Source organism: Chiloscyllium punctatum, chromosome 23, assembly GCF_047496795.1.
Source record: "Chiloscyllium punctatum isolate Juve2018m chromosome 23, sChiPun1.3, whole genome shotgun sequence".
Taxonomy (NCBI): domain Eukaryota; kingdom Metazoa; phylum Chordata; class Chondrichthyes; order Orectolobiformes; family Hemiscylliidae; genus Chiloscyllium; species Chiloscyllium punctatum.
In genome coordinates this window covers 66,880,421-66,902,430 of record NC_092761.1, presented here as the reverse complement: position 1 = coordinate 66,902,430, position 22,010 = coordinate 66,880,421, and the positions used below count along the sequence as shown (strand labels likewise).

The 22,010-nt window shown below is 38.8% G+C and overlaps 1 protein-coding gene across 6 annotated transcripts in view; it reads right to left on the bottom strand.

The window, feature by feature from the left end:
- Positions 1 to 22,010, bottom strand: part of opcml (opioid binding protein/cell adhesion molecule-like) — a 2,217,520-nt gene that overhangs the window by 497,816 nt on the left and 1,697,694 nt on the right. The gene's annotated exons all lie outside the window — the stretch shown is intronic.

Sequence of the window (22,010 nt, the reverse complement as noted above, 5' to 3'; positions counted from 1 at the left end):
CTTGCTTTTCTTTCTGTTTATTTTTGCCTTGGATGTTTTCTTAGTTTTCTCTATCTTTTAGCTTCTTCTTTATACTTTGCCCTCTTAGTCTGATGCAAATCTTTTTTTTCGTTTTGATGCACCTTGCTTTATTTCTCCTTCTGAAACTAATTTAACTCAAATTCATTCTGCTCTCTGTTGGTCTGCGGTTTCATTTTAAATACTTACATTTCACTGCTTAATGATATATACTGTTATTGTGTCATAGAGTCATATAGCATGGAAACAGACCCCTTAGTCTAATCAGTCCATGCCAAACATAATTCCAAACTAAACACATCCCACCTACCTGCTCCTGGCCCATGTCCCTCCAAACCTTTCCTTTCACATACTTCTCAAAATGTCTTTTAAATGTCGTAATTGTACCCACATCCGTTACTTCCTCAGGAAGTTCATTCCACATGCGAACCATCGTCTGTACAAAAACTTTGCCCCTCACGTTTTTTTTTAATCTCTCTGCTCTCACTTTAAAAATGTGCCCCTGAGACATGAAATCCACCCTCCAAGGGAAAAGACAACTACTACTAACTCTATCTATATCCCACATTATTTTATAAACTTCTATAAGGTTGCGCCTCAACATCCTATGCTCCACTGAAAAAGGTGCCAGCCTTTCTTTATAACTCAAACCTTCCATACCTGGCAACATCCTGGTAAATCTCTTCTGAACCCTCTCCAGCTTAGTGACATCTGTCCGATAACTGGGTGACCTAACTGGACACAGTACTCCATAAAAGGCCTCACCAATGTCCTGTACAACCTCAACATGGCTTCCCAATTCCTATTCGCAAAGGACTGAGCAATGAGGCAAGTGTGTCAAACACCTTTTTAACCACTCTATGTGATGCAAACTCCAAAGAATATGTACTTTGATGCCATCATTTATTAATTCACGATGCTTCAATGTCTTAGCACATTACCAAATTATATGCTCAGCAGTAATGGAAAAGAACTTGTATTTTACGACAAAGGAAACAGTTGTTAAGATTTAGCAATTTCTGTGACTTAGATTTCTACTGCTGTAAAGTCCATTTAAATTTGTTGCCAAGGCAAGTGAAATCAACACATGTCCAATCAAACTAATATCATCAACCAAGTGAATTACACTGGAGGATTCTCACAGAAAGCCAACAAGGAAGCAAAATCTACTCATTAATTTGCATTTTGAATTACACTTTACAGAGAGTGAACGAAAGAATTAGGACATGAGCATGAGTTTAAGATACAAGCTGAGACAACTATTAAGAAGATATCTTACAAAACCTGAAATTTCCATGAAAGAAACAAAATCAGTTTTCTGAGATCAAAGTGGCTTCACGCCAGTAATTATGAACTTATTGCACTATGAAAAAGAATCATTTTACAACTCATTCAACAAGATGTAACTATTTCAAAGGTGATCACAGCACTAGCAATAACCAAGTTTTTTTTTGTCAGTCCATTGATTTCTATTTGATTGTTGTCTGTGAGAACTTCGGTACAGTACTCTATGGAATGGGATGGAATCACGAGAGACAACTTGTAAATTTCCACATTTAACAGTGCATGTGAGACCTCAGAAGTCACTGTCAATTTCACATCAGTAATGAAAGAAAATAGACAGTTTGACCCCCACTATCATTACAAAATTTAGGCCAAGAAAGGTCCCACTCCTGGGTAGATATTGCACAAAACGTTTTTGAATTGATACTGAATGGGAAAAGTCTAACTAATGACATATGCTGGGGGCTGCTCTACTCCAACAAGATCTGGTCCATTAGAACCAGCAACAAAGTTAATGTGCCGACTCATCTTCAAAGCATTTCAAAATTACTCCTATTGCTCTGTCCTCCTTCCATTTCTACGCATCTTGCCACACTTCAAGAGTTTATCAATTTCTCACTTAACAAAGGTAATGATGGCTGCCTCAAGTAGAGTCTGTGGAAAAGCATTGCACAGTCCAACAACCATCGATGTAAAGCAATTTCTCCTTATGACTTTCTTCATGACAATATCATATTAATGACTTCTCATCATTGATTCCCTAGCTTAAGAGAACGTTCTCAGAATTTTACCAACCTCTACCAAATCTAGTCCTGGCCTTAAACGGAAAGTCTGAGTTCTCTTCTATAGTTTCCATGGGCTTTTAAAACAGCACATAGCTCTTTGTCTGTAACTTAACATTTGTTTTGCAAAAAGACTATAATAAGAGCTCCTTCTGCTTGCATCATTCAACATGATGCTGTTTGAAATCTAACTGTGAGGTGGTGACTCTTCAGAATGTTCTTAAAATTCAGATAGACATCTCTTTCCCTCCCTCATGTTTTATAGACACTAAAAAGCTCCATAAATGTCCATTTCTTTTATTCACGTTGGTCTCTGGCCAGGCTAGCATTTATTGCTCAGATGGCAGTTAAGAGTCAACCACATTGCCATGTGTATGGAGTCACATGTAGGCCACACCAGGTAAGGATGGCAGTTTCTTTCTCTAAATGACATTAATGTACTAGATGCATTTTTCCTGACAATTGACAATGGGTTCATGATCGTTACTTAATTCTTAATTCCAGTTTTTTACTGAAATCAATTTCTACTCTTTGCCATGGCAGGACTGGAACCCAATTCCACAGAACATTGCCAGAGTCTTTGGATTAATAGCCCATCGATGATACCACGAGACCATTGCCTCCTCATTATGATGCAGAAAGAGCATACCCAACATTCTGAGCCAAAATGATGCCATGTGATCCGACCCAACAGCAAAATAAAATGAGGCAGTGCCCATTGTAGTGTCCACAGGAGCAATCTTTGAACTTGTACACAGCCTGTTTGAGGCTCCCACAATGAGACTGTGGCACTTGATGCCAACCTTTGGAAGGAAGACTGACACAAAAACTTTTATACCCCTTCTACCTAGCAAGCTGCCATAGGGAGGGGTGCAAGAAATGCAACCTATTGTTTCAGTCAATCCTCACAACTATATGCCTCTTTTTAAATACCACGTCAGATTGTCAGGAGTACACTAAGAACTCATTGTGGTATGAAATTCCTAAATAAAGCTACTAACTTCAAAATGCTATTGAGAGTAATTACGGCTGTGTGAAAATTAAACGTACAGTTTCTAACTGCTCCATTTGTATGAAAGGTAAAAACAATGACTGCAGATGCTGGAAACCAGATTCTGAATTAGTGGTGCTGGAAAGGCACAGCAGTTCATGCAGTATCCAAGGTGCAGTAAAATCGACATTTCAGGCAAAAGCCCTTCATCGGGAATACAGGCAGAGTGCCTGAAGAGTATCTCTTCGGGCTTTTGCCCGAAACGTTGATTTTACTGCTCCTTGGATACTGCATGAACTGCTGTGCTTTTCTAGCACCACTAATCCAGAACCATTTGTATGAAAGACATAGATCAGATTGCTTTTGTGCAGCTAATGTGGTTTTCAATCAGTTGACTCCTCATTCGAGTTGCTACTGAGTATGTCAGAATATTTTACATAAGACCCATTTGACATATCATTCAGAGTCAAGATCTCTGAAAAAATATTCCATTTAGTTCCATCACTTTGCTCATTTTATGTCACTCTTTTGTTAATCATTTCCAAATGCTGCTTTCCATTTTACTTTGAACAGTTATTCTGAAGGAGCATCTATGCACCTGCATATTAGGTTTCCATCAGGCCATTCTACATCCTAAACATCTCAGCCTCATGAAATAAAACATTACTTGTCTCTGTCCCCTTTGTTTCTCTGAGATGTTGAATTTATACCTTAGATTTTCCAGGATTTGATTAGTTTCTTTCCAGAATTACCTCATCCAAACCCCTCAATTTTGAAATCTCTAACAGGTTGCATGAAGTTTTACAAACTAATTAGGGATGGTGAACAATAAGCCAGACATATCATAAATGAACAAAGGGCAATTCTGTATATTCCCAAAATATAGATATATCCCCTTTTTCTTTAATATTGGCTCAAACAATCTCCAATTAACTGTGAAAAAGTTCCACAACAATTGAATTCAGGTGCAACAGCTCAAATATTGTTTTTTAAAAAAACTTTCCACTTGTAAATTCTTCATGACTTTCAACACAGGATAATAAATGTTCCTGCTATGCTCAGCAGCAACAATGAAAAATGACTAAAAATAAATTTTAAAAAGCCTTCCTGCTCAACAGAACCATTACACCATGATTTTTTCCCCATAAATAATCTAAAATCTAAATGTTTTATTCAAATCACATGCAACTTTGAAAAAGCCTAAAGGGACACTATCACATATTCAGGCCAAACAGACTGGAATTTTTTTTCTTAATTAAACAGTTTTTTTTTCATCATGCCATTCTAATAAACTTCAGGGATTTTAAAAAAAACACAGATAAATAATGCAAACCAGGCAACAATATTTTACAGAGCTGTCAAAATTATCTTTTGATATCCAAGCTAATTATCTGAAGAAACTGAAAATAGCTTCTGGATTCAACAATTCGATTAAGAAAGTAATCCTGATTTTTCATGGTAAATTTTTAATGGAGAGGACTGTATTAATGGTGTTTATTCATACTGGTGACATTTCCTATAAATTATTAAGGGTAAATGGACTTTTCCTAAGACTACTGCAGAAAGGGAGCGCAGTATAATTATGTTATGATGGTTCCAAAAGATATTTGAATTAATCTTCTGAAACAATGATACTTAAATACTCTGACACAGAATATTTTAACAAAATTTGAAAACAAACAGTTCCTTTTAATTACAATTGAAATGTATCTAAAATTATTTTAGGATGTGAGATGGGAAACTCAATGACACCTTGAGACAGATGTCCCTTTGTTTATTTTGTTGTTTCAATCAAATAAGACATGCATAAAACACTGATCTATTATCAGACCATTCCAAATTAATGTCGGTCACCTTCAATGGATGTTTGCTCTGAAATTTATTTCTTATTTACCACACACTTCTTGTCATTAAATGGGTCTAATCTTTGCATTGACATGAAGACAGATTCAAGTCAAAAGCTTGCAAAATAAATTGTACTCTACTAAGTTACTTGGACTGTGCATGATGCAGCTAATGTGATTTTCCACGTCACACTGATGGAAAATTGTAGTTTATGGCAAATTGATTCAAAGTGTGCTATGAATGGTATACAGGTAACATGAGATGGAAGAGAAATATCTAGGGGATAGTACGTTTGGCACTTAACACAATAAATTCCTGGAAATATAGCACAGTTAATTCCCACTTTGAGATTAACTCATTTGTTCTTCATATGGTTTCAACTGCAAGTGTAACATTACTTTGAACTTTCTCTAAGATGTGCTCAGGCAACTTGTTGGATTGCCTTTGTATTGCAACATTACATATTTATTGTTCTCAAAATGCAGACGTGCCCTTCTTCTCCTGTCAACATAACTAATTTAAAATCCAGATCCTCTCTGCTAAACACCAATGTGTCGTGATTGGAACTAGGTGGAGCTTATTGACTATAAAATCCTTGATCGGGGTTGTTAATCTGCACCAATCAGGGAGCCCTGGCTGACAGATATAAACAAGAGATTAGTGGTCGGAAGGTGGGAGGGGCAGGGGCTTGTTGGGTCTGTATTGTCTGCACTTTTGTATGTAACAGTATTGTCTAATGTATAACTGTCATTGTTGATGTCTCTTTATATTTTTATATGTGAAACTGGGATTTGAGGTTTGTCCTCATGTCCATGTAAACTGTTTGAACGGTAGGGTTTGGGGCCTGGCTTTGCTGCTCCTCTCCCTTGCAAAATTGCTGTCTCTTGTATGCAGCTGTAAATGTAACTGTTTGTTGTAAACTGTTTTTGTAACTTGTTTAATAAAATAAAAAAAAAACAGGAGATTCAGTGTCTCCTCAGTTGAGGGACTGACACTGAGCTGGCTAGCCACATCCAGTGTGGTGTGCACGTGAAAATAAAGGGTGACTCGGTGACAGGATACTGGCTTCTGTGCAGGTATTGCACTGTGGTCGCACAATACAAATAAGAAAAATCAAAAGCACCCTATTGTTAAGAAATAGATGGCATATTATTACCACAACTCAATAATTTGCAGCTCTCTACACTCTATTATTCAAAGTTTACAGAGTTCTGTTCAGACTGACTTTGGGTTTTTGGTTCAATTCTGTTCATCAGAACATCAGAGGATTTTAAGTGCTTGAGGCAGAGCAGTGAAAACTACAAGGCTGATCCTCAGTGATGGGGTATGAGTTTTAAAGAAAGACAGGAGAAACTCATTCATTTAATATGGCGCTGGTGAAACAATCATAGGGGAGCCAGTCATTAAGAGTCCACAAAGAATATTCTGATATTGCTCTCAAGTAAATCACAGTGGCAAAAGGAGATATCAATCCAGTAAACAACAAGTTTAGATCTGAGATCAGGATATTCTCCTTCTTGTGAAGAGGAAAGTTTTAAATGCCATTGCCGAGGGAAAATCTGGCAGGTACAATCTGACTGCACATTGCAAAGCCCTTCAAATTTACTGTTCTGTTCAAGTCAATGAAAAGGCAGATCAAACAGTGACAGCAGTGGGTGGCTGCTCAGCTCATGCTCACTTTCAGCTCTGTGGGAAATGCTCGGTTCTATCCCATAGGATAATCAACATACAGAATGAACTACTGGATTCAAATATTTTGGAATTATCTCCAAAATAATTGGATACTTTTGTGGGAGGATTGTTATGAGCTTCTGAACATACATTTCTGAGATCAAGAATTGGCTCTTCCAACACATTCCTGGCTAGTTTACCTCATTCTCCTCTTCGCAAACTTGAAGTTGTCCAAAATTCCAGTGTCCTTGTGTGAACTTGTACCAAGTTCCATTCCCCTAATACGCTTGGACTCACTCATCTAAATCTTGATCAGGCAACATTTTCATGATCAAATCCTCATCCTTGCTTTCAAATCCTCCCAAGAACACTCCCTGTCCTAGCTCTGTCACTTCCACAAGTCTCACAAACCTCTGCTCACCTATACATGCCTGTTTGTAACTGTTTCTTTATCATTGGTCATACCTGCAAATTGGCCAAATCCAAACCTCTGTATTACACTCCCTACATCTCTCTTTCTCTTTATTTTTCTTTTCCTCCTTTTAGATACTCTTTGAAATGTACCCATCTATCCACCTTTTAAGCTCTGCCCTGTTAGTTACTATTTAGCTCTGTGTCATATTTTGTTTTTTGATGCTCTTATGAAGAGTTTTGAGATGCTTTAATGCATTGAAACTACTTTATAACTTTGTTGCTGTTGAAGGTAAACCAAATTGTTTTTGTCACTAGTAATTCTCAGCTGACCTTTTCCACCAGGTTGGCACGGATGGTGGTAAATATTGTCTGGGGTAACGATTTCTACAGTGTCACAACTCGTAAGGCCATAAGAAAACCAAAAAACACAGGAGTGCCAACCTACTCCACCTCCCCAGTTAAAAATGACCCTCCATATCCAGTGGGAGAAAATGAGGACTGCAGATACTGGCGATCAGAGACAAGAGTGGGGTGTTGGAAAAGCACAGCAGGTCAGGCAGCATCTGAGGAGCAGGAGAATCGACATTTTGGGCAAGAGCCCTTCATCAGGAAATCATATCCAGTAACAGCTGAGTGAACCTTCTCTGAACTATCTTCAATGTGAGCACATCATACCTTCAGGAAGTGATCCCAACGTGTTCACAATATTCCAACTATACCCTGATTAATGCCTTGTACAGTTATCGCAAAACCATTTCTCCATTGAAATCATATTCAGCTCCTCTGTTCTTCCTGCCAAAGTGCATAACCTCACATTTTCCCATATTATATGGTAGGTTTTTTACACTTGGCTATGTCCCTCTGCAGAGTCTGTAATATCCTCACCGCTTGCCTTGCCACCTAATTTGGCATCATCATAGTCTTGGCTACAGCACAGTCACTTTCCTCAGTGGTAATAATTGTGAATAATTGCAGCCGTAGTAGTGATCCTTTTTGCACTCCATTACTTACACATTTCCATCCTAAAAAAGTTTCAAGAGATAAACAAGAAGTAAGCGTAATTAAAAGATTACACACAGCAACCAATACAGAGAATTGCTGCACTGGGTGCCTTAGTTTGTTACAGAAATCGCTGGATGTGAATAGAACAACAGCGTGGAAAGTTAGTCTGCTGAATCTGGCCAAATTCCCCTCGATGTGATAAATTATATCATGAAAAATATTTCTAGACAAATTAGAGATTGAAGTCAGAAAATGAAAGCTGCAAAATCAACTAAGGTTAATAGCTTTAAAATTTATACAGTTGAGAATGTGTTGCTGGAAAAGCGCAGCACGTCAGGCAGCATCCAAGGAGCAGGAGAATCGACGTTTCGGGCATGAGTCCTTCTTCAGGAATGAAGAGAGTGTGCCAAGCAGGCTAAGATAAAAGGTAAGGAGGAGGGACTTTGGGGAGGGGCGCTGGAAATGCGATAGGTGGAAGGAGGTTAGGGTGAGGGTGATAGGCCGGAGTGGGGGTGTGGGCAAAGAGGTCGGGAAGAAGATTGCAGGTTAGGAAGGTGGTGCTGAGTTCGAGGGTTGGGACTGAGACAAGGTGGGGGGGGGGGGGGGGGGGGAGGGGAAATGAGGAAACTGGAGAAATCTGAGTTCATCCCTTGTGGTTGGAGGGTTCATAGACGGAAGATGAGGCACTCTTCCTCCAGCCGTCGTGTTGCTATGGTCTGGAGATGGAGGAGTCCAAGGACCTGCATGTCCTTGGCGGATTGGGAGGGGGAGTTGAAGTGTTGAGCCACGGGGTGGTTTGGTTGGTTGGCTGGTTCTTGGACTCCTCCATCACCAGACCATAGCAACATGACGGCTGGAGGAAGAGCGCCTCATCGTCTGCCTAGGAACCCTCCAACCACAAGGGGTGAACTCAGATTTCTCCAGTTTCCTCATTTCCCCTCCCTCCACCTTGTCTCAGTCCCAACCCTTGAACTCAGCACCACCTTCCTAACCTGCAATCTTCTTCCCGACCTCTTCGCGCACACCCCCACTCCGGCCTATCACCCTCACCTTAACCTCCTTCCACCTATTGCATTTCCAGTGCCCCTCCCCCAAGTCCCTCCTCCCTACCTTTTATCTTAGCCTACTTGGCACACTTTCCTCATTCCTGAAGAAGGGGTCATGCCCGAAACGTTGATTCTCCTGCTCCTTCGATGCTGCCTGACCTGCTGCGCTTTTCCAGCAACACATTTTCAGCTCCGATCTCCAGCATCTGCAGTCCTCACTTTCTCCTTAAAATTTATACAGCCTTATTTAAATCTGAAATTCTTGGGATGATTTGAAATTCACTGTCAGGGACAACAACAGCAATCAGAAAAATAATTGATCATTCTCAAATTTGTATTTCAAATTGGAAAACATTTTGCCAGAGAAATTGAACATTTTTTTGACTCAATTAAGTATTTAACTCATCCAGTATAAACTCATCCAGTATTTAACAAACATACTGCAATAAGTAAAATATTTTGACTGATAGCCAGTTTGTTTAAACAAATTCTTGCTGTAGTTGATTAGAGTCTGAACTGTGGGGTGAATGTCTGATATTTTAAGACACACTTGTCTCCACTATACTTCATCTGAATAGATTATCTTTTCTGCTTAAAAAATGAGCAAATGGAACAAAAGAAATAAAATAACTTGACATCTGGAGTCATCACTGGGATTTCCAGTCATTTACAATTCTCATCAAAAGGCAATAAGTTACAAACTTAGATGTAAAACTAATCAAAGAAATAGGGGTATGCAAAAACAAAACAAATTTTCCAAATCAACTAGAATAAAAGTATCAAAATTCATCACCGGCATGTTTTCCCACTCGGGCTTGAATACTGAGAAAAGCTGTTTTTTTGTGTTTGAATGCGCATAATTGAGATGAAAAGATTTTTTTTTGTACAGTTAGTAACACGCCAGGCTCTGATTAAGAAGCTCTGGGTTCATGTCCCACCCCAGGGCTTCGGGGTGAGGAAGTTGCGTTCATAACATGGTCAAACAGATTGAGTGTAGATTGGTAAATTCTTCCAACAAACACCACCAGAAGGAGGGAAGAGCAGGAGATTTCAGGTCTATCAGGTGATGGAAAGAAATTTGGAGCCTCTACCATGAATCGTCATGGTTACAGACTAAAATACACATGTAAAGACGCTTGTTCCCTCAACGACTTGAACCCATGTAACACACATTTGAATTTAAAAGCCACATCATTCCTTCTCATTCATTATATTTGTGTCACACTTGTAGTTCGTTTTCCTCAATGAAAATGTATTACCGCTGGAAAATAAAATCCTCCTGAAATGAAGTTAAGCATTTGAAAATACTCTCTGATTAAATTAAATTGTCAGCAGGGCATTGTTTGATAATATAGGTGATACAACATTTATATTACAGTCAGCTAATTGCACATTTGAGTACCAAGGGCTGTCCAAACCTTCCAGTAACAATTGAAAGGCTCATCTCTTTCCAGATCTTCTGCTACAATTAGACAGTCGATTAATAATGAGGAAAACAATAGACCTTTTTGATTCCCTTGTAAATTTATCACATTCTGTTATTTTAGAATAAAATCAATACAAGGCAAAATCTATTGTAATATTTCTGTTCAAGATATCTCAGGAAGTTTTAGTCACTTCCTGTTCAAACCAAATGGCAACATAATACAACCAGTTATAAACAGATTCTAAATAAAGAGATAAATTTTGGAACACAAAGAGGGAGAAATAAAAAGTTGATATTCGCTGTTTAGGAAGAATTTTAACCACAAAAATGACTCAATTTGGGTTAGGTGATGAGGTGGGTTTGAAGTGTTAGTAGTTTTAGAAACTACCTTGAATCCAACTACTTGCAATTTTAACAGAAGGTCTGGATGAGCTGGAAGGTTCATTTTCAAATGTTTCAACACCATCCTAGGTAACATCTTCAGTGAGCTTCCAGACGAAGCGCTGATGATGATTCCGGCTTTCTATTTATATGTTTGGGTTTCTTTGGGATGATGATGTCATTTCCTACCATGATGTAATTTCCTATGGTGATTTCATTTCTTGTTCTATTTTCTCAGGGGATGGTAGATGGGGTCTAACTCGATGTGTTTATTGATAGAGTTCCAGTTGGAATGTCATGCTTCTCGGAATTCTCGTGAGGGTCTCTGTTTGGGTTGTCCTAGGATGGATGTATTGTCCCAGTCGAAGTGGTATCCATCCTCATCTGTACGTAACGATACTAGTGGTTTTGTGACTAGTTGATGTTCATGTATCCTGGTGGCTAGTTTTCTGCCTGTTTGTCCAATGTAGCATTTGTTACAGTCCTTGCATGGTATTTTGTAAATGATATTGGATTTGCTTGTTGTCTCTGTTGGGTCTTTCAAGATCATTAGCTGCTGTTTTCGTGTGTTACTATGATGCCAAGGGGTCTGAGTAGTCTGGCAGTCATTTCTGAGATGGCTTTGATGTAGGGGAGAGTGGCTAGGGTTTCTGGATGGGTTTTGTCTGCTTGTTTGCGTTTGTTGCTGAGAAATCGGCAGATTGTATTCATTACGTACCCTTTTTTTTAATATACTGTACAGGTGTCTACAGAAAAGCAATGCATACAATAAATATTGATCAACAGAAGCAATCACCCCAACATCCACAAACAAAGGTGCATCAGAACATTATTCCAATGAGCCACCACACGCTGCAGCACAGAGGAACTACACATAGCAGAGGAAAATCACCTATACAGTGTATTAAAAAAGAGCAGATATCCAATGAACCCTCATGATTAGAAGCTGCTCCCAAACCTTGTAATCTCAACTCCACAAAGGTCTTCAGTCTCCACACCACCATTGAGCAGCGCTCTCAAAGCTAGCACTTCCAAATAAACCTGTTGGACTATAACCTAGTGTTGTGTGATTTTTAACTTTGTCCAGCCCATTCCAACACTGGCACCTCTATATCATAACCACCAAGATCACCAACCTATTATCTCTTTCCAGACTTGCACTGATCCTCTCTGACCTCAGGGCATCAATCTGGTCTTGCAGACACATGTTCTTCATTTCAGATTGAAAATCAAACCTGTGAATCATTTGCTTGAAGCAAACACCATATAAACTGCTGGCATGTGTCGTAGATGTGTTACTGACCATAGCAGATTTCCATGAAGAGACATGCTGAGTCCCTTGATCTATCGGTTTTACTCGCTGTGAAAAGCTTCATGCATCTCCCTCAATGTTAAACCACAAATGTCTGTCACAGAGGTTGATAGCTGAGCACTGAAGACCCTCGATGCTAAGGAAGCAAAGTGAGCCACATAGATTTTGGCAGCCTGTAATCCGGTGCAGAATCCAATGAGTGTGCATTGAGAAAGTAATGTGAAGTATTGACAGACAGCCAACTTCCCCATGAGCACTAAGTGAGTGAATACTAAGAAAGCAAGCTAACATCTATGAAATGCATTTTGTGCAGTGAATATGGAGTGTCTGTATCCCTGCATACTATGGAACCTGGAAGAAACATGCAAATTCGTCAGTGTCTCTGAGCTCTGACATTTAGTGTTAAAGGGCTGAAATTGTTTCTGAGGTCAATCAGGAGCAGGTACAATGATCTGAGGTGAGTATCATGCTTTGTTCATTCTAATTGCATAAATGAAGGATCGAGGTGGATAGTAACCATGCAGCATTTAAGAACAGTGTTGTTAAGGTGCAGTTGCATGGTGGCTGCAATAATCTACAAATACCAGGTAGCCACACTGATTGACATGTTGGGAATTTGCACCATCTAGTCTCTCAATAAAGGAGAGAAGCATTTAAAGAGCATATACACATACATATAGGGAATTAAGGTTTTCATGAAATGTAAATGCATGGAGAAAAGATAGTCGGTGAGTTTTGAGAAGATTTGTAACTCAGATTGAGGCTCTGGTTGTAGTTTAGCTCGCTGAGCTGAAAGGTTCATTTCCAGATGTTCCTTCACACTACTAGGTAACATCCTCAGACGGCCTCCGAGTGAGGCACTGGCGATGATTCATGCTTTCTATTTACATGTTTAGGTTTCTTTGGGTTGGTGATGTCATTTCCTGCGGTGAAGTCATTTCCTGAGAAAAAGAACAGGAAATAACATCACAACCGGAAAAAGACATCACCAGCCCAAAGAAACCCAAACATATAAACAGAAAGCAGGAATCGTCAACAGTGCTTCGCCCAGAGGCCCACTGAAGATGTTACCTAGTAGGGTGATGAAACGTCTGGAAATGAACCTTCCAGCTCAGCGAGCAAACCTACATCCAGAAGATAGTTGTCACTCAATGGTGAGATTCTGAAGGTGCCTTTAATGCTTGGCAAGGAAATTGCAAACATTTCTTTTGGTGTCAAGATTCAGATTTTTTAATATTATTCTCTGTGCATTATCCCACCTTTCTTATGTCCCACATGCCATACAAGAAGCGAGAGAACGATTCTGCCTATTAGCTCTATTCCTCTCTCCACAGATGCTAACTGTTTTTATTTAGAATATTCTCCTTTGTCACAAGTTTTCAGCATCTGCAAAACTCTTCTTTTGCAATAAGTATTTTTAGATTATATATGAAAATTGATGTTCTTGGGATATTTGACTTCTCTGCAATAGCCATCAATGGTACCTTGTGTCAGCCACAAGCAAGTAAATTTTGAGAGATGAGGTAGATCCCTGACTAGGAATAAATAAAATACCCTAAGACTTATTCATGGTTAATAATGCAAAGTTGCAATAGTCCAAATTAATACAGTTTTCAAGCCTCTTCCACTTATTCCTCAACCAAGGCCAAACATTTACTCCAAACATCATTGACGTGTGTTATCACCAGAATGGATATATTCTTCCAATAAATTCCAACTAACAATGCAGGCTTTCAAGAAAAATAGGTCAATGACAATCACAAAATACACTTTACGTGGAACAATATTTCAAAATGGGATGAAAAATAAACTCATAAGACTTCTGCTGAATATGAGTACAAGTATTATTGAGCAGAAAGCATAATCGATCTTTAATTATTGAATTCGCTTTACTCATTCCCACACCCTACAAAATAAGATGAGAAAGATCAAATGTCATAAATATCTAATGTCTCTTGCTGCAAGCCTTCAATACTCAAGCTCTCCTGTTCAGTTCTCCTCATGCTGGTTGCTGTCTTGCCTGTGGCAGTCCTTTTCTTTCCCAAAACTGTCTGTCTTGGGAGGGCAAACGAGCAAGCTGCAACAATGGGCGGCAATTATATTGTTCGCTATTATCACAACACTAAGAACATGGCAGCAAAACAAGACAGAATGAAAGTTTCATGAAGCAAGTCAATAAATTGAAAACATGTGATTCTGACTCTTGCACAGTATAACTTGGAACTTTTCCTAGCCACCAGAAGTGACAAAATATTGCTGCTTAATCTGAAAGGTGCCATGGGATTTTCCACCTGAACGATGCTCTACAATGCAAGTTTAAGTTTCTCTTTTCTGGTGCAATTCTCATCCATTATTATTTCTGCATGTAAAGCCAATTTTTCATCCACATTTGGCATTTTAATTTATCTACACTAGTTTTTCACAGCTGTCGCTTTGCCATTATTTATACAAAGACTTGGAAATATAATTTGATAACAGAGTTCTGAAACCTTCAATCAAACAATGCAATTAAAATTAAAATGTAACTGATGGGAAGAGAACTTCACGATGTTTTTAGATATATTTTCAAGAATATCAACATGTCGATTTTCCTTCAAATATTATTAAGTAATTCAGTTTCATGTATCAAACTTCCAGTTACAGAGACATAATTACATATTATTCAGCTGACAGCACTTCATTCATTGCCAAACAAGTCAGAATTAATATCTAACACCTTACAATGTAAGAATGTGCAAATATTATTTCAACGTTACTTAATTGAGCAATAAAATTCCCCAGTAGGCAAAAAGCGCAAACTCAAAGACAGCGATATTTAACTTGTAAGTAGGATCCTACTTTGTCAAGAGTCAAAGATACATCAACTCAGTTACCAAATCTACAACACACTTAACCTGAGAAAGTCAAAGAAAAACTTGCATTTATCTACCTCAGAATGTCCCAAACTAGTTCTATCTTTTTTGCAGCCAATGAAGTGTTTTTGAATTACAGCCAATATTGGAATGTTGGAAATGTGACAGCCAATCTGTGCATTGCAATGACTCACAAATAGGAGAGATCATGGCCAGAACATCTGTTTTACAGCTGGTAGTTTGTGGGTTAAATATTGCCCAGGACAACAGGAGGAACTCCTCCGCTATTTCTCAAGTGGTTCTATGCATTATCGCCTCATTCAAAAGGTGACACCTCCCTCGGTGCAGCATCCCCTCAGAATTGTACTTGTGTGTCATTCGAGATTGCGTTTTTGTCTCTGGAATGCAGGCTGAACACACAATCTAACTCTGACGCATGGGTATTAACCCTGAGCCAAGTCAGTACTTGCGGCATTATGAATATTTGCAACACATCTATTTTCAGAAAAGTCATATTAATTATCTCATTGACAAGATAATACATTTTATTTGTCAGATCAGTGAATTTTAGATCTGTTATTTTTGATTTGTATTGTACCACACCACCATACCCGTTAATTTTTCTCCCCTATCAGTTTGCATTTCAAACCCTATTCTCCTGTTTAAACCTGTGACCCAAAAAAAATGATTTTGGCAGTTTACCAGTTGTTGGATAATGTTATTTGCACCAACTGAGTGCAATTTTCATAACTGACTGACATCTTTAATCCATTTGAGAAGATATTATGAGACGATATGTACAGTTCTACAATACACTCAAAAACCCCAGTGTCGCAATACATTTTGTAAAGCCTCAAAAGCGCTAGGACTGAGGAGCTACATAACTGCATTGTTTTGATTAATCCATAAAAGTGATTATTTAAAGTCACAAACAAGTGTCATGTCAGCCTACGCAGCTGACTTATTTTTACTGCAGTAAACATATAATAGTTCTTCCAAGTTGGTTATTTTCTCTCAATCTTTGTGCAGCAGAATCTTACACCAGTGCCAAGTATTTTCACTGTCTGGCATCACTAACAGCTAGCTATACAATTCAAAAAGCAAGTGCTGTGGTCGTAGCTACACTTCAACACAGGATTAGATTTATAATTACCTGCAGGGGACAACTGGAACCTAATGAGAGTGAGATTTCAAAATTACACTCCCAGAGATCATCTCAGAATCCCAGTGCTACAGGGATAGTTTGAATTTTCAAAGGATTGGGAGGGTTTTGGGAGAGAAAAGGAGTGAATAAGGATATCCCATTCACTGCTCATCAATGGCCCACTATCTTCTAAAGGCTATGTGTTCGCAAACATAAATTGTCAGTGCCTAATATTCACATTTAAAAAAGGATATTGGGAAATTCATTCAAATTTGTGGATTCTTAATTCTTATCAGATTCAAATTTCTTAATTCTGATGGGTCAACTCCCAATGAGCTTTTCAGTAGGAATCAATGGCTACTAATGAAACAGGTACATATCATTGATTTTTCTTCTTCATTGATTAGGCCACTTTTGGAATACTGTGAGCAATTCTGGTCTCCCTGTTATAGAGAAAAACTTGAAAGAGTTCAGAAAAAATTAATAAGAATGTTTCTGGATTTGGAGGGTTTGAGCTATAGGGAGTGGCTGAATAGGCTGGGGCTGTTTTCCCTGGAACATCGGAGAATAAGGGGTGACCCTATAAAGGTTTATAAAATCATGAAGGGCACAGATAGGGTAAATAGACAAGGTTTTTTCCCTGGGATGGGCAGTCCAGAACGAGTAGGCATAGATTTAAGGTGAGAGGGGAAAGATTTAAAAGGGACCTGAGGGACAACTTTTTCACCCAGAAGGTGGTGCGTGTGTGGAATGAGCTGCCAGAGGAAGTGGTGGAGGCTGGTACAGTTACAGTATTTAAAAAGCATCCGATGGTTACATGAATCGGAAAGGTTTAGAGGGATATGGGTGAAATGCTGGCAAATGGGACTAGATTTATTTGGGATAGCGAGTCAGCATGTTTCCATGCTGCACATCTCTATTACTCTAGTCCTGGATTATTGAGACTAATTATTGCAGCTTTCTTTCTGGTCTTGGCGAGACAGACAGAACTTGAAGGTCCATTATATAAAAATACAAAGTGGTGGAGAAATCCAGGAGGTCTAGCAGAAGGAGAAACAATGAATGAATTGAGTCTGATGGGACTTATTTTTCCACACAGCACTTCTAGCTGAAAATTGTTGCAAATGCTTCAGCCTTGCCTATTGCATTGATGTGCAAGTCTTCCCAATCATTGAGGATGAAAATATTTATGGAGCCTCCTCCTTCCATTGTTTAATTGTCCATAACCATTCAAAACATGATGTGGCAGGACTGCAGAGCTTGGAGCTGATCCATTGTTTGCAGAATCACTTTGCTCTATTTATCACCTGCTGTTTATACTGTTCGGAACACAAGTAGCTGTGTGTTGTACCTGCACAAAGTTGACATCGCATTTTTAGCAATGCCTGGTGCTGATCCTGGCTGCACTCTTCATTGAACCAGGATAAATTCCCTGGCTTCATAGTAATAGTGGAATGGAGGATAGGCTGGGCCATGACCTTGTAGATTATGTTGCAGCACAATTCAGTTGATGGCTCACAGCACCTCATGGATGACCAGTCTTGAGTGGTTAAATCTGTGTGAAGACAATTGTGCCACACAACACAATAGAGGACATCTTCAACATCAATATTTCACCTCCACAAGAATTCTGCTGTGGTCACTTTTTCCAATACTGTCACGGACAGATGTTTTTGTGGTGAACAGATTTTTGAGGATGAGGTCAAACACAATTTAGTCCTTAAAACCTGCTGCAGACCTATTTTACCAGCTATGTCCTTCAGACTCGACCAGCTTGATCAATAGTAGTGCTGACAAGACACTCTTCGTGATGAAATATCCCACACAGAATACATTCTATATCCTTGCCACCTCCTTCAAGATTCCTTTTTCAATGGTAGTCAATATTGAGGAGTACTGATTCATCCAAACAAGAACATTGGTATGTGGTAGCAAGCAGGAGATTTCCACGTGCATGCTTGACCTGATGCCATCAGAGGGTGTGAAGTCAAAACCGAGGATTCACAAGGTAAAACACATCACATTATCTACCACTGTGCCCTCACTTCTTCCAGGTCAGTTCTCTCTGGGACAGAACAGCCCCAGGAATTGTGTTTGGCAGGTACGTGGTAATGTAAATCTTTAAGAGGTGCAGGTGAATTCCAAAGATATTTCTCATGAGTGAATTAAAGTTAATGTTGTAGCAGTGCATTTGTTCATGTTTTAAATTAAATACAAAATTATTTCCTTTTATGTTCAAAGTAAAACATTAATCAACTGTTTTATGACCTCAAGAGGGAAGACACAGCCAAACTGTTTCATAAAATACATTTACACAGGAAATGCATGTTCTTAAATTTGTAAGTTATGAAAAGAGATTCATTTAAAATTCTGCTCACATATTACAAGTTTCTGAGATTGTTTTATAATTAAAGTTTGAGAATTAACCTGATATAACGAGTAGGTTACTCTGTCATTCCGTTTTAGTCTCGATCCAAAGTTCAGTGGGAGCAACTTAATATTGTCTGAACGTCAATTAAAGTTTTATTCTCGCAGACGGTTGGCAAGCTGGTTGGCTTTGTGCTAATGCTTAAAAGCAGTGAATTTGTTTAATTAATCAAAGTCCAACAGCTCACACAGGAACTGATTAAGCTTCACAGCACCAGTTACAATTATAGGACGGTACTGTGTAGCCCCTTTCCTGAAACAGGTTGCCAGCACTTTGATTTTCCCATATTCACAGAGCTCAGACTTGCATGTCAAACAAAGTGTCGTAGTGTGTAAATGTAGCAAGAGATGGAGAACACAAAAAAGATGGAGAGAGAGAACTTTCATAAAGCCTTTGACAAACATGGTAGACTAATTTGTAATTCAGGGAGAGCTTGCCAATTGGATACAAAATTGGTTCAACAGTAGGAGACAGAGAGTGGTCGTGGATGGTTGCTTTTGGACTGGAGAGCTGTGACCAGCAGTGTTCCACTGGGACCGGGGCTGGGTCCATTTTTGTTTGTCATTTTCTTAAACGATTTAGATGAGAATATTGAAGGCATGATTATTAAGTTTGTGGATGGACACCAAAATTGGTGGTATAGTAGACAGTGAAGAAGGAGATCTAAAATTACAAAGAGACCTTGATCAATTAGATCAGTGGGGTAAGGAGTGGTAGATAGAGTTTAAGTTGGATAAATGTGAGGCATTGAATTTTGGTAAAACAAACAAGGGCATGATTTTCTCAATTAAAAAGAGGGCCTTGCATGGTGTTGTGGACCAGAGAGACCTAGGGGTTTATGTACATAATTCTTTGAAGTTTGCCTCACATGTAAATCGGATGGTTAAGAAGGCATTTAGCATGCTTGCTTTTCATTGGTTAGACCTTTGAGAATAGGAATTGGGATGTCATGTTGAGGTTGTACAGAATGTTGGTGACATGTCTTCTGGAATATTGTGTTCAGTTCTGGTCGCCCTATTATTAGAAGGATATTATTAAGCTAGTGAGGATTCAAGAGAGATTTATCAGAACGTTGTCAGGAATGGAAGGTTTGAGTTATAAGGAGAGGTTGATTAGGCTGGGACTTTTTTCACTTGAGTGTAGGATGTTGCAGGGTGATCTTACAGAGATTTACAAAATCATGAGGGGTATAGATAGATGAATGGCAGGTGTCTTTACACGAGGATTGGGGATTTCAAGACGAGGGGACATACTTTTAAGGTGAGAGAACAAAGATTTTAAAAAGACATGAAGGGCATCGTTTTTACAAAAAATGATTCATGTATGGAATGTACTTCTAAAGGAAACATTGGATGTCCACAAAGTTGCAACATCTAAAAGCCATTTGAGTAAGTGCCCAAGTAAGAAATGTTTGGAGTAATATGGGCTAAACACAGGCGAGTGGGAATAGTTTAGTTTGGGATTATGCTCAGCATGGACTGGTTGGACCGAAGGGTCTGTTTCAGTACTGCATGACTCTATGACTCTATAAACAGAGAGATAATTGGCTTCTTTAAAACAGGGAACTGAGAATAAATTGTATCTCTCTGAATCGCATCATGACCCAAATTGCTGCTGCTGGCAATAATTAAGCCTTCTGGCATTTGCTGAGGTTTATTGTGCAAGCTCCTTTATTCTTTGAATATTTATAGAAAATAGAGGTGCCACAGGCAAGCTGAATAGTTTATACAAACATAAACCAAAGAAAACCCACAATAAATCTCCTCTGTGGCTTTTGTGCATTCTACCACTAGCAAAAATTATCTTTGTTGAAATTTTTTGATCCCATTACAGGGTTTCCCCAATTTATGATTGCCTGACTGACGAACACAGTCTCATCGAGGGGTGTAATTTTAAAGCCCTGACGCCAACATTTCTTGTCCTTATAAATGGCCCCTTTTTAGTGTCTAGCTTATTGTTCCAACTTGAATGCAAATTACTTGTAAACAGACTGCATGATGACTCCCATTTGCAACTTGGAGACTGTTTATGTATGCTGCAAATTTTGCAATTGAGAACCTACATCTGGGGACATTGTGGGCGACGGAACACCCAAAGTGCCGTGGAACAGTCTCAGCCTGGGAGAACCACCTTCATGATCATGGTCTCTTCCCTGCCAGGTAAATACTGCTCACTAAGGAAATCTTGCCCCATTGAGTCTATAGCTAAAGAAGTAAGGACATATGTTGCCTGATTCAGTTAATATTTGACTTTTCAATAAATTATTAAGATGTATGTCTGCCCTGATAGGACAAATTGCATACTTTACGTGAGAGCTTATATTAATATTCTAAAATAAAGTTATATATTTTCTCTGAAAATTTATCACAAAGCTACTGAGTGTTCTCTGATGCAGAGTTGTACGATTGAGACACAATTATATGCGCTAGCTCAGAGTGGAGGCGAACTGGATGGTTGCACTTTGTTGAGAAGCACAACAAAATATATAAATGCATTGAAGCAATAATCTTCAAGAAATGGAAAATATTAAGAACTGAAGAAACATCGTTCTTCTTTGTGTGTATCCTGTCAACCATACTCGTCCAGTGTTTAAATACAGAGCTCCTGGATTTAGAAATAATAACTTTGCTTGTATGCATACAGGTTGACAGGTTATGAGGCCATAAAACATCCAGTATGTGTCCAAGTAACTAAGATACATCCCGATTGTAGTTGTGACATCAATATTGTGTCTTACAATCAGAGTCATAGAGATGTACAGCATAGAAACAGACCCTTCTGTCCAACCCGTCCATGCCGACCAGATATCCCAACCCAATCTAGTCCCACCTGCCAGCACCCGGCCCACATCCCTTCAAATCCTTCCTATTCATATACCCATCCAAATGCCTCTTAAATGTTGCAATTGTAACAGCCTCCATCACTTCCTCTGGCAGCTCATTCCATACACATCTTGTATACATGTTTAGCAGGAATCTTATTTCTCCCACATTTGAGAATAAGATTGTTGTTTATTGCCTCAACTAATATATGGATAGCAAAATTAGTGAGGTTTACATTTAAAAAAAAACTTACTTAGAAGATGTGAGACTAACTCAAAGACCAGCATTTATTACCCATTATAAATTGTTGTTTATTGCCTCGACTAATATATGGATAGCAAAATTTGTGAGGTTTACATTTTTTTAAAAAACTTACTCAGGAGATGTGAGACTAACTAGAAGACCAGCATTTATTACCCATTATAAATGCCATGAGAATATGCCAGTGAATCATTGTTTTGAACTGCTGCAGTTCATCCAATGCATGTGTGTGCTGGGATTGAGGAGATTGCAAATTTTTGACCAAACAACAGCAAAGACAGAGTGTTATATTTCGAACAAGGCTGACAACTGACTTGGAGGTGAACAGGCA